The sequence below is a fragment of the Agelaius phoeniceus genome, chromosome 21, assembly GCF_051311805.1.
Source record: "Agelaius phoeniceus isolate bAgePho1 chromosome 21, bAgePho1.hap1, whole genome shotgun sequence".
NCBI lineage: Eukaryota > Metazoa > Chordata > Aves > Passeriformes > Icteridae > Agelaius > Agelaius phoeniceus.
Window position 1 is genome coordinate 9,476,320 of NC_135285.1, and position 12,964 is coordinate 9,489,283.

Sequence of the window (12,964 nt, forward strand, 5' to 3'; positions counted from 1 at the left end):
GGCTGGCCCGGCTGGCAGGGGCGGCGGCAGGCACGGCAGAGGCAGCAGCCACCGGTGCAGACGCCGCGGCGCCGGCACGGGGTGGCTCGGCGGGCAGGGGCGCCCCGGTCCCAGCGCAAGCGGTGCCGTGCCGGGACCGGGGGATTGCGCCGAAACGCCGGCAGGGACTTGGTCTGCCGTGGGCGTTTGCCCCGCCGCGGGACCCGTGGGCAGCTCGGGGTGCGCTGCAGGCGCTTGAACGCCAGGGTGGGGGGGCGGCAGCGCGGCCGCGCCAGGCGCGCTCGGCACCGCAGATCCGGGAGCCGCAGGGAACTGCAAAGATGCAGCAGCAGCGACGGGACTTGGGCCAACACCGGCACCGTGTCGGCAAAGGGGGCGAGGGCAACGGGGGCGGGGCGGGAGGAGCGGCCGCACTCGCGGGTAGCGGGGAGAAAGCGGCAGGGGCGGCAGGGGGCGGGGCCGCGGTGACGCCGGTCGGCGACTCGAAGGGGCGGGATTAAGGGGCGGGGCCGCGAGCTGGGCGAAACCGGGGGCGGGAACCACGGCAGCCGGGACAGCAGGGACCAACGGGATGGGTGGGGCAACGGCTGCGGGCATCCCCCTTGCGGCAAAGAGCTCAACCAGCGCCCTGAGAGCTGGGACCGGCTCCACGGCAGCCAAATCCCGGCGGGAGATACTAATAAAGAGCCTAATTCCCACTGTGTCCCAAGAGTCGTAAAAGGCTGCCGTAAAGCGCGACTGTCGTAAAAGGTGCCGTAAAGTGCGCCTGTCGTAAAAGGTGCCGTAAAGCGCGACTGTCGTAAAAGATGCCGTAAAGCAAAACTGTCGTAAAAGATGCCGTAAAGCAAAACTGTCGTAAAAGGTACCGTAAAGCAAAACTGTCGTAAAAGATGCCGTAAAGCAAAACTGTCGTAAAAGGTGCCGTAAAGTGCGACTGTCGTAAAAGGTGCCGTAAAGCAAAACTGTCGTAAAAGATGCCGTAAAGTGCGACTGTCGTAAAAGGTGCCGTAAAGCAAAACTGTCGTAAAAGATGCCGTAAAGCAAAACTGTCGTAAAAGATGCCGTAAAGTGCGACTGTCGTAAAAGGTGCCGTAAAGTGCGACTGTCGTAAAAGGTGCCGTAAAGCAAAACTGTCGTAAAAGGTGCCGTAAAGCAAAACTGTCGTAAAAGGTGCCGTAAAGCAAAACTGTCGTAAAAGGTGCCGTAAAGTGCGACTGTCGTAAAAGGTGCCGTAAAGCAAAACTGTCGTAAAAGGTGCCGTAAAGCAAAACTGTCGTAAAAGGTGCCGTAAAGTGCGACTGTCGTAAAAGGTGCCGTAAAGCAAAACTGTCGTAAAAGATGCCGTAAAGTGCGACTGTCGTAAAAGGTGCCGTAAAGCAAAACTGTCGTAAAAGGTGCCGTAAAGCGCGACTGTCGTAAAAGGTGCCGTAAAGTGCGACTGTCGTAAAAGGTGCCGTAAAGCGCGACTGTCGTAAAAGGTGCCGTAAAGCGCGACTGTCGTAAAAGGCGCCGTAAAGTGCGACTGTCGTAAACGTGCCGTAAAGCAAAACTGTCGTAAAAGGTGCCGTAAAGTGCGACTGTCGTAAAAGGTGCCGTAAAGCGCGACTGTCGTAAACGTGCCGTAAAGCGCGACTGTCGTAAAAGGTGCCGTAAAGCGCGACTGTCGTAAAAGGTGCCGTAAAGCAAAACTGTCATAAAGAGACGCTTGGGACACAGTTGGAATTAGGCTCTTTATTAGTATCTCCCGCCGGGATCTGGCTGCCCTGGAGCCGGTCCCAGCTCTCAGGGCGCTGGTTGAGCTCTTTGCCGCAAGGGGGATGCCCGCAGCCGTTGCCCCACCCATCCCGTTGGTCCCTGCTGTCCCGGCTGCCGTGGTTCCCGCCCCCGGTTTCGCCCAGCTCGCGGCCCCGCCCCTTAATCCCGCCCCTTCGAGTCGCCGACCGGCGTCACCGCGGCCCCGCCCCCTGCCGCCCCTGCCGCTTTCTCCCCGCTACCCGCGAGTGCGGCCGCTCCTCCCGCCCCGCCCCCGTTGCCCTCGCCCCCTTTGCCGACACGGTGCCGGTGTTGGCCCAAGTCCCGTCGCTGCTGCTGCATCTTTGCAGTTCCCTGCGGCTCCCGGATCTGCGGTGCCGAGCGCGCCTGGCGCGGCCGCGCTGCTGCCCCCCCACCCTGGCGTTCAAGCGCCTGCAGCGCACCCCGAGCTGCCCACGGGTCCCGCGGCGGGGCAAACGCCCACGGCAGACCAAGTCCCTGCCGGCGTTTCGGCGCAATCCCCCGGTCCCGGCACGGCACCGCTTGCGCTGGGACCGGGGCGCCCCTGCCCGCCGAGCCGCCCCGTGCCGGCGCCGCGGCGTCTGCACCGGTGGCTGCTGCCTCTGCCGTGCCTGCCGCCGCCCCAGCCCCCAGCGGCTGCGCGCCGCGGTCCTCCCGCCGCCTCCCCGCCGCTCTTCCCCCCTCCCGCCACCCCAGGATCATCTCCCACTGACGAGGCCGCCCCGCCGCCGCCCGTGGTCGCTTTGCCGCTCCTGCCGCTGCCGCTGCATGGCCGGCCGAGCCGCGCCTTCCCCAGCGCAGCCCCCCGCTTCAGAGCTGCTGGATGGCGCGGCTCCGCCGCCTCCTGCAACCGCGGCCGTCCCGTATCGTTCCCTGCCGCGGCCGCAGCCCCGTCTCCCGTTCCCGCCGCCTCCCGCACCCCCCGGCCCGCCCGCCGCCGTTACGGCTGCCCTAGAGACGGCCACCCCCCTCCCCCCCCTCCCGCACTAGCGATATCACTCCGCGCCGGCTCATCCAACCACAGCGCCGCTTCCGGGATCAGCCGCACGCATGCGCAGTTCGATCTGCACGGCGCGCCGCCGCCGCGGCCGCGCCGCCGCCGCCGCCGCCGCCGCCGCCGCCGCCGCCGCCGCCGCCGCCGCGGCCGCGCCGCCGCCGCCGCCGCCGCCGCCGCCCCGCCGCCGCCGCCCCGCCGCCGCCGCCCCGCCGCCGCCGCCGCCGCCGCCGCCGCCGCCCCGCCGCCGCCCCGCCGCCGCCGCCGCCGCCGCCCCGCCGCCGCCGCCCCGCCGCCGCCGCCGCGCCACCCCGCCACCCCGCGCTGCTTTGGCCGCAGCTTTGGTGCAGCTTGGTCCCGGTTCCGAGCCGCTGCGTGTCGCTGTCTGGCCACGGCTGCCATGCCTCTGCCCTGTCACGCCGCTTCCGCCTCCACCAGGTCTGTACACGGCACCGCAGCGGGCGAAAGCGGCAGCGCTTCGCATGTATCCTTCCGCGGTATCGGGATGGCACAGCAGGATGGCACCAGGGCTGGGATGGCACAGCAGGACGGCGCCAGGGCTGGGATGGCACAGCAGGATGGTGCCAGGGCGGGGATGGCACAGCAGGATGGTGCCAGGGCGGGGATGGCACAGCATGGTGGCACCAGGGCTGGGATGGCACAGCAGGATGGTGCCAGGGCTGGGATGGCACAGCATGGTGGCACCAGGGCTGGGATGGCACAGCAGGATGGTGCCAGGGCTGGGATGGCACAGCATGGTGGCACCAGGGCTGGGATGGCACAGCAGGATGGTGCCAGGGCTGGGATGGCACAGCAGGATGGTGCCAGGGCTGGGATGGCACAGCAGGATGGTGCCAGGGCGGGAATGGCACAGCAGGGTGGTCCCAGGGCTGGGATGGCACAGCAGGATGGCGCCAGGGCTGGGATGGCACAGCATGGTGGCACCAGGGCTGGGATGGCACAGCAGGATGGCACCAGGGCTGGGATGGCACAGCAGGATGGCGCCAGGGCTGGGATGGCACAGCATGGTGGCACCAGGGCTGGGATGGCACAGCAGGATGGTGCCAGGGCTGGGATGGCACAGCATGGTGGCACCAGGGCTGGGATGGCACAGCAGGATGGTGCCAGGGCTGGGATGGCACAGCATGGTGGCACCAGGGCTGGGATGGCACAGCAGGATGGTGCCAGGGCGGGGATGGCACAGCAGGGTGGTCCCAGGGCTGGGATGGCACAGCATGGTGGCACCAGGGCTGGGATGGCACAGCAGGATGGCACCAGGGCTGTACAGCCCCACACGTGTAGGCAGCACCCACAGCCGATGGCCCAAGTCAGCAGCACTGTGCATGGGGACAGAGGGGCCACCCGTGTCACAGCAGGACGGGACCATCACGAGCCATGTTGTGTTCATGCCTGGCTACTGCTCATGGTGTCGTGGTCACTCTCCTTGCTTAGACCCCCCCTGCTCTGGGGCTGTGTCCTGCCCACATCTCTGCCAACCTCGGCAGGTGCCACGGCCATTGGAAGGGATTGCGGGGGGAATCTGGGGATGGGCACCCCAGGGCATGCAGGACCCCCTCTGTGCCCAGCTCTGCAGCAGGGATGGACACACTGTGTGCCCCTGGGCTTTGGCATCCCTGCCAGGAGTGTGGGGACCAGGCTCCTTAGAGTCTCCTCCTCCTCTGAGAGCTCAGGGTCTGTGAGGCTGAGGCTGGGCTGTCAAAAAAGCCTTTGAGAAACTCCCTCACCACAGTGTGAGATTGTGCTGTCCTAGGAAGGAGGAGATACTCCCAAGAATGACTGGTTTAGGACAGGAATCAATGATCCAGGATGGATTCAAGCCATATAATGTGTAAATTACCCTTTAGCAGCAATGCTTCCACAGTTTCTGCAATCAGAAAACAGGAAGTTTTTCCAAGATTAATTAGTTCCCTGCTGTATATTAAGGATAATTTTGTGGACACAGCTGACAGCCAGGGAAGCCTCTCTTCAGTATCCAGTGCTGGCTGCTGTTGGAGAGAGGATATTGGGTTGGGTGGCACAAATGAATGTGTGAAAAGAAATGTAGAGCTCAGGCTTTATCTGGGAGATGGAAAAGCATTTTTAAAATGCCACATTGGCAAAACTTTGGAGTAGAGCCACTTTGGTTCTAATGAAATCTGATGTGCCTGCTGATTTCTTTCAGTGTGAGTGGCTGCTGGGAGACAGAAAACCTTCTCCAGAGGACTTAGATAAGGGCATTGACACCAACAGCCCTCTCTTCCAAGCCATCTTAGAAAACCCAGTGGTACAATTAGGGCTCACCAACCCTAAAACTCTACTAGGTAAGTCCTGTGTGGGTTCCTGCTGGGTTTGCCAGGAAATCCAAGCAGAGATGATGGTGACAGCTCCCTTGGGGGACAGGAGCAGCTCTGAGCCTGTTCCTGCCTTGCAGCAGCTCTGCTGCTGGTTTGCTTCATGCTGCAGCTCAGCTGAGCCCAGAGCAGGCCTGGGGGCTGTCCCAGGAACGGTTGTAATTCCCCAGGATGACACTTGCTGAACTCACAACTTGAATAGCTGCTGGCTGCAGTGCTTTGTGGATTTAGGAGACCTTTTGTGTGCTCCCTTTGGCCACGAGGGGAAAAGTCAGGAATGTCTGTCTAGAACTCTGACTATCTCACAGAAAAAGCAAGGCTGTCTCCAGCTGTGCAGCCCCTGTGTGTGAGGCCTGATCACCGAGACAGAGGGGAACTTGTGGAAAAAGATCTAAACAAGAAGGATGAGCTAAGGCTTTGCCTGTCAAAATGGAGATCAAATGGGAAATTCCCCTTGCTTGAGTCTGAGCTCTGTGGCAAAGTCTGTGTGCTCAGGGTCAGAAAGGCTGTGGGCACAGTGTGTGCCCAGCTGAGGAGACTGACAGAGCCCCAAATCCCTCAGGAATTGTTCTTTTTGACAACACAGAACAATGACTGGCTCTGTCATGTAGATATAAACGGTTTTGCATTTAATCTTTGGCTTCAAAATTTATTTGAAGCAATGCTTTTAAAGAAAGGCTATGTGCACAGCTCATTCAAGAGAGCCTTTAAAAATACTACTTTAAATGTAATTAGGAGAGTTTGCAAGCCTTTAAATAATTCAAGAGCAGAACCTTCCCACTCTTGATTTCTGAACAAATGGTCTCTTCATTTCCAACAGGGGTTCCACATTGCAGCTCAGAATATAAATAGAAAATGAAATGCCATTATAGGAGCTCAAGGAGCTTGGATGAACATCAGAGAATAAATTCCTAATGATACATCTGCAAATTGCTTATGTCACAGGTTTTAGTAATGAGGCTTTGCATTGAATGAGCTCCTTACAGAATATTGATAAATCTTTAGTTTTAACCTTGTGAGTCTGTGTTAAAGAAAATAGTTCAAGTGCTGAAAGGGGAGATCTGGATTTTATTTTGGGCTCTCCTGGAGGCAAGTTGCATGACCTTGAGCAAGGTATTAATGAGGAGCCTTTCAGAGGTGCTGGGCACTTCTAGCTCCCACTAATGGCCCTTGAGCTTTGTGCACTGACACTCCTGGGAAAATCAACCCTGACCTTGGGCCAGGTTCTTCCAACACTGACATTTTGGTGGGTGTGCAGCTGCTTTTTTTGTCCCGCTCTGTGGTGACTGGCTCCAAATGTCCAGGAGCCCAGCTCAGTGGCTGTGCAAGGGCTTCAGTCAGTGCCTGGCCCATTCTTCTGCCAGATTGGCAGCTCAGCTCTTGCAGTGGCTGCCTGGTTCCTTCAGCATGAGTAGAAAAGTCAAAACTAGAAAGAGTCAAAGAAAACAACAGAAAGGCAAACAAACAGCCAAGCTTATTGTAAAGACAGAATATGAAATATTTGGACCACTTAGCACAGGGAACAGGCAAGGGGTGGCCGTGCTTTCCATGAACTGTCTTGGTTAAGTAGCAGGGAGGAAATAAATCCAGGCTGGGATGTGGATAAAGCTTTGGTCAGAGGAGTGGAGCTGCAGGAGAGTGTTCAGGAATGGATGAATTTCATGCACGATCCTGGAGACAGAGGCCTGAACACATTTGTTAAGGCTTTGCCTTTTCAGCCTCATTTGTTAAGGCTTTACATTTTCAGCCTCATGTCCTTGAGGTTTTGTGGGCTGGCCTGTAATCCAGGCTGAGCATTTAATCACTGTCTGCAGTGAGTTCAGTGCTGAGAAGGGAGGAAGGCACAAAGCCTGTGGCATCAGCCCAGGCTCTGGACCCTTGGGAATGCCCAACGTGTATCCCCAGCATTCCTGGGCACTGCCTTTGAGCTGCAGTTATTCCTCACTGTCCTGCTGTGGAAACCTCCCAAACATTGACAGTTGCAATCCCTTTTTCTTGGCAGCCTTCGAGGATATGCTTGAAAATGAACAGCACTCAGTGGATGAACGATCCCGAGACGGGGCCGGTGATGTTACAGATCTCCCGAATCTTCCAGACACTGAACCGCACGTAGAGGGAGCTGCCAGTGCACTGTGCCACTTCCCCCTGGCCTCACTCCCCCTCCACCTCCACGGGAGGCTGCCTGGATGGTTGGGAAGGGGTGGAGGGAAGGGAGGGAAGGGGGAAATCCTGGCTGGAGGGGTCTCTCACACAAGAGAGTTCGTAGTTACGGCCAACAGGAGTGAGTTGCCTTGTGCATTTTAGTGTTAGTGGAAGAGCTTTGAGGATTTGTTCATGTTTTCAGGTATTAGGTTTAAAATAAAGTATATATATTAAAAAAAAATAGGAAAAAGGTTTTGTGCAAACATTTAAGAATCTGATTGTTGGAAAGAAATATTGCTCGTTCAAAAGGCCTGTGACAGTTTTCTGGCCAGTTTTGCTAGGATCTGGCTGGTGTTTACAAAAGGTCACTGACCACTAACATAGGATATTAATCATCTCCATACAGTATTAATTTATAGCTCTTATCAAAACTGCTTTTTAAAAAAAGAAAAAATTGATTAGGAAATGTTTTTTAAAAGCCCAAATCTTGGGAGAGCAAGCACATTTCTATCCAAGCTTGTTTATCTGGCATTCTAATTTAAGCAGAATCATTCAGAGATGGAATTCTAATAAATAGCATTACTTTTTCCTATTTATTTGCTGCATTAGTGATGTTGCAGTCCCACTGGGGTTGTACTTGCAGGGGGTTCTCTGTCAGGTACCATAGAGGTGCAGGATCTCTTTCACCACAGAATTCACCACATCAAGACTTGGATTCCCAAGTGGCTGCAAGTCCTAAGCTCACACTCTGCCATATCCCATTGCAAGGAGGGATATGTTCACACAGTGTTGGTTTTTTTCCCATTTTTATGTGCACAGTTTTGGCAAGGGGCTTGTGGGGGTTTTATTCTGTTTACAAACAAAAAGCAGCTGAATTGCATGGGGAGGTTGCTGGGGTTCTGTAAAGCAGCAGAACCACACAGGTTTTTATCTTGTTTAAGGTATTTAAAGCACGCTTGAAATTGCTGTCTTTGAGTTAGAAGTGGGTTTTTCTTTATACTTATTCTTACCATGGTCATCCCAAGAATGTCAGGCTGGGTCTTTCCTATTTTGCCAGAAGAGTGACTTGAGATTTCAGAGAGGAATTCTGAGCTATTAAGAGCAGAACTCAGTGTGAATATCCAGCTGGTGTTTATGACTGGGCTCTGCAGGTGTTCCATTTTTAGCAGTCTGCTAAAAAAAGGAGGTTTATTTTTCAACTTAGTGCAACATGATTGACATCTGTCATCATCCCTGCCATGCCTTGTGCTTCACAGCCCTGCAGGAAAGGCAGAAGAGGCAAATTTTGCAGAGAAAGCAGGTGGAGACCCTGTGCTTAAACAGCACAAAGGTGTCCTGCCAGACAGGGAGATCCTGAGCAAGTCACCTCTGAGCTGTGGGAGGGATTTAGGTGCAGTTGGGGTTTTTTAAACAAAAATGCAGCAAGATGCAACCCGAAACCCTGCAACAAGTTTTGGCCTGAACTTGGCATCTGCTCTGTGCTCTTATGCAGCTGAGGCACTGAAGTTGCCAATTTCTCATAATTAATATGAAGAAGGGTGGGGAAATCAAAACAGCCTGAGATTTTATCTTGTCTTACTATCCCAGGATTCTTTTATTTTTTTTAATTTTGTAATTTCATATTAAGCTTTACAGTTGATGACTGCTGAAATATTTACTTCTACATTTGGAAATTCCAAGCTTTATAGAGATGTTTCTTCTGTTCAAATTGGACAGTAAAACCATTTTTGTGGGCTCTTGCTAAGAATAGACTGACATGACATGAAATTATAACCTTGTCCTGTAACTGAAGCCAGGAGCCTGATCCTGCACCCCAGTGAGCTCAGCACAGCTACTCATGAGTAGCTGTGACTGAATATTGTGGTCTTATGAAAGGTTTTGATCATTTAATCCTTTTTTTTTTTGCTTACTCCTGAAGCTTTTTACCTGTAATAATACCAGAAGATTTTTTACTTGAAGCTCTTAATGTAAGAAAGAAATGTTCCTGTCTATGATCAGGATTGTGGTTAATATTCCTTTTAATGCGTGTTTTTAGAAGGCAAGGTTGGGGAAAACTACCCTGTAGTTTGGTGGGAGGTTTTTTGGCTTCTGAATGGATAAGGAGAGGTTCAGAATGAGCAAACAGATCCTTTGGGGCAGTTGTGGCTCTTGAAGAATGTAAAGGCTTGGGAAATGCTGGGTTTGATGTCAGGAGTCCATGGTTGGACTGCAGAGCTCAGAGGGATGCAGGAGCTCAGAGATGCCTCCCTTGGAATGGCAGCACCCCTCAGTGCCACTGAGCTGTTACAAAGGCTGGGGAACAGCACCAGGAAAACAGATTATCCTTATTGATAGGAGGTGAGGATGCCCAGGTTCAGCAGCAGCAGTTGAGAGACCCCAGGGATAAAGGAATTCCACATTTTAGGGTGCCGGGAGGCTTGAGAAGATGTGGTTATTTCTGGATTTTGTTATTGCAGAGCTCAACACTTGCACAGCTGAGGTGTTGTTTGGGATGGCTTTAACAGAGCCCTGCTTGGCTTGTGAGAACTGAAGGTTGCAGTGGGCAAAAGCTGAAGGAGACCAGAATTTAGGAGCTGTGGTGTTTGCAGCAAGGCCCAGGAGTTGATTTAAAGCCAGCAAAAACTCCCCTGATGAGGTTGAAGGAATTGATCCAGACATCAGAGGTGCTGGGCCTCCAGCTCGTGGCTGCTTCTTGGCAGCCCCTGTCACAGACCTGACCCAAAGCTTGGCCCCCTTCCTTCTCTCCTGGAACCAAACTTCCATTTCAGAGATTGGTTTTCATATCCAAGCATCTCTTTAGTGGTTCTTGAGATCCTTTTCAGTTAGGACTGTTACAGTTACTTTTTTGAGGCGTTCACACCAAAACAAGCATCGCACCAAACGAATGTACAGCGACACTGTCAGCAAACACTGCCTGGGGAAGGGGCACAGGTTCCTGTGAGCTCTGCTCCAGTGGCAGTTTTCCCAAAGGCTTGTGCAAAGGATAGCCAGTGTTTCATCCAAAGGAACCATCCTGGTTTTCTACTTTTAATACTAATCCCATTTTTATTAACCAACAGAACAGCGGCGCTTCCAGCTGGTATTTCCATCCAGCTGAGAGTGCTGGAGCTTTGGGGCTGGAGATCCTGCCTGGATCCCCCTCTCTGGGCCAGCTGCTCCTTGGAAGGATTTGTGCTGGCTGTGGCAGGGCACTGGGGGCAGTCCCCACCTCCCTGCACGGGGTGTTACATGCACGTGAGTGTTCTCGTGGTGGTTCTCGCCTCCATCCCCACATCCAGTGTAGCAAAAGGGTTTTTTTAAGGACCTCTTGCCCTAGATTTGAAGATCTTCACTGCAGATCCTGTTTGCAGCATGTGAACTTCAGTAAATGTAAATGCATTAAATTCTTACTGAATTTGGGTATAGTTTTCTATCGAGCTCTGGGGAGAGGGAGGAAATTGGATCACGTTTGAAACGAAGCCCCACAAACCCAAATGTCTCTGTTGCAGCAGGTAACAGAGGCCTGTAGAGATTTTTAATTTGCATATTTTTATCATGGCTTAATGAACTGTACACGAATGTGATTTGCTACCCAGCACTTCCCACGAGGCAGCACCAGTAAAATTACATTGCAAGGTACTGACTTCACATTTTCTCATTTCACCTGTGTATACAGCAATTAGGTACTGCATAGGGTAACTTTGATCTGGCTCTGATGCCGGTGTGTGGCATGCACAGCTCTTCCTAAGGTGTAACCTTACTTTTCTGAAGCTTAAACTAGGGCAGACATCCCTGAGCCTGTGGAATTCGGGATTCATCCTGGCCACGCTCGCGTGGGTCGCCGACCTCTCCCTGAGCAGGAAAACCAGCAGCATTTGCTCCCTGCAGAAATCCTCCCGGCCAAAAGCAAGGAATGCTGCTAATTTGTGATCATTTTGAGCAGTTGCTGTTCTGAAATATATTCCTGCAAGTCAGGGAGGTGTTGGCAAGGCCAGACCTGTTCAGCCTGGAATTGTTTTGTGTGGAGATGTGGAACCCGCGGCCGGGGCTGGAATGAATGCTGAGGCTTTAAACCTGCTCACACATAACCCCAGACACCCATGTTGTGTGTGCTGTACATTTATAATATATCTTCAAAATAAAGTTTTTTGATTTATTACAAGGTGTTCGGAACCATCATTTGCAGGAGCAGCAAAGGTTTGTGGATCCACGTTGTTCAATGGTCCTTGTTCCTGCAGGTTGCTGGAATTGTCTCTCAGAAAGTGGGGTATGAGAGCTGCTCATACAGAGTTTGTGCAGGAAATCCTGGTTCAGCAGCTGGTTTTGCACCTGGAAGGTATTTCTCTGTTTTTCAGGAAAAGCTGCACTTGGGGAGATTGACTGTAAGGGCTTTGTGAAACATGACCTGGTGATCCCCTGGGATGTTCTGATGCCACTGAAGATGGATTTATCTTGGCAGCTGTTGAATGACAAATTGAAATCTTTTCTTTCCCAACAAGGGAACCCTCATTAAGGAGAACAGCTCCAGCAAGCAGCAGCTGGTGGGATGCAGCAACTTGCACGTGCCGGAACCAAAATTCCCATCTGGCAGTCGTGGTGCCAGCGCTGCTGTGGGAGATGGGGAAGCACTTCCAAGCCTTGGCCCTCTCCGTGGGGGCCTTGGAGGTAACTGATGGGGGTGTCAATGTGTGAGCTTCTTTCTGTAAAGGAGAGAGAATCTGTAGAGTTCATTTGGGCTTTTTTAATTAACTAGCATTTTCTTCCATGTTCAGGGCAAGGAACCTGCCAGCAGCCTGTTTATTTAGCAGCTACAGCAACTGCTGAGGAGTTCAGAGTGATTTTCATTGTGTCCCACGAGAGATGGAGGATTAGAGTGTGAGACATCAAAATGCTGCTTGCTCAGGTCACGTTGGTAAATGTGGTGGTGTTCAATGCAGGTGTTTGTGGTGTCAGGCCCTAACTCAGGTTTGCTGTAATGCACAGCACAGCAGCAGGACAATTCAAAGGTTTGGCTCTCCACTAATTTACAATTAAAACAAAACAAAAAATTACCTTAAAGCAGCTTGGGGATGTATCATTAGATAATGACACTTGTGAACCTAAACTGGTCCAGCAGGTCTGGGCAGAAATCCACACCTTCAAAATGAAGAGGTGCTGCTGTGTGAGTGCCAGGAGGGGCTGGAATTGGCGTGTGTTTGGCAGCTCCCGGAGCGCCCTCGGCGCAGGGACGTGTCCCGGGCTGCTCCAGCAGGGAAGAGCAGCAGCTCCAGCCCGGGAGCCGCCTCCAGCAGGGCCCAAATCCATCTCAGAGGGCGGGGAAGGGAAGCACAGGGTGCACTGGGCTGTGGAGGAGCAGCTTGGTGTTGGCAAGGTGAGCCACTGCTGACAGCACAGCGGTGTGGCAAGAGTGGTTCCCAGCGCTCCGTGGGTGCTGTGCCGCTGCCATCCCAGGGTTGGGCTGGGTTTTCTCCTTCCCTGTGTTCACTCCCATGAATTGGTGGTCATGGTCAACACTGCCCCTTAAAAGGAGCAGAATATTGTACAATTACCCATCAGCTCCTCTGGACAGGGTTCCGGCAACTGCCCAGAGAAGCTGTGGCTGCCCCATCCCTGGAAGTGTTCAAGGCCAGGTTGGATGAGGCTTGGAACAACCTGGTCTGGTGGCAGGGAGTGGAACAAGATGCTCTGTAAGGTCCCTTCCAACCCAAACCATTCTGTGATTCTG

At 53.7% G+C, this 12,964-nt stretch overlaps 1 protein-coding gene across 2 annotated transcripts in view; it reads left to right on the top strand.

Annotated features, from left to right (window-relative positions):
- The window catches only part of UBAC1 (UBA domain containing 1), a 31,296-nt gene extending 19,895 nt beyond the window's left edge, over window positions 1-11,401 (top strand). For both annotated transcript variants that reach the window (XM_054646138.2, XM_054646139.2), the window contains exons 11-12: window positions 4,950-5,088; window positions 7,121-11,401. The gene's annotated coding sequence lies outside the window, so the exon portion shown is untranslated. The remainder of the gene's footprint in view (window positions 1-4,949; window positions 5,089-7,120) is intronic.
- The last annotated feature ends 1,563 nt before the right edge of the window (window positions 11,402-12,964 follow it).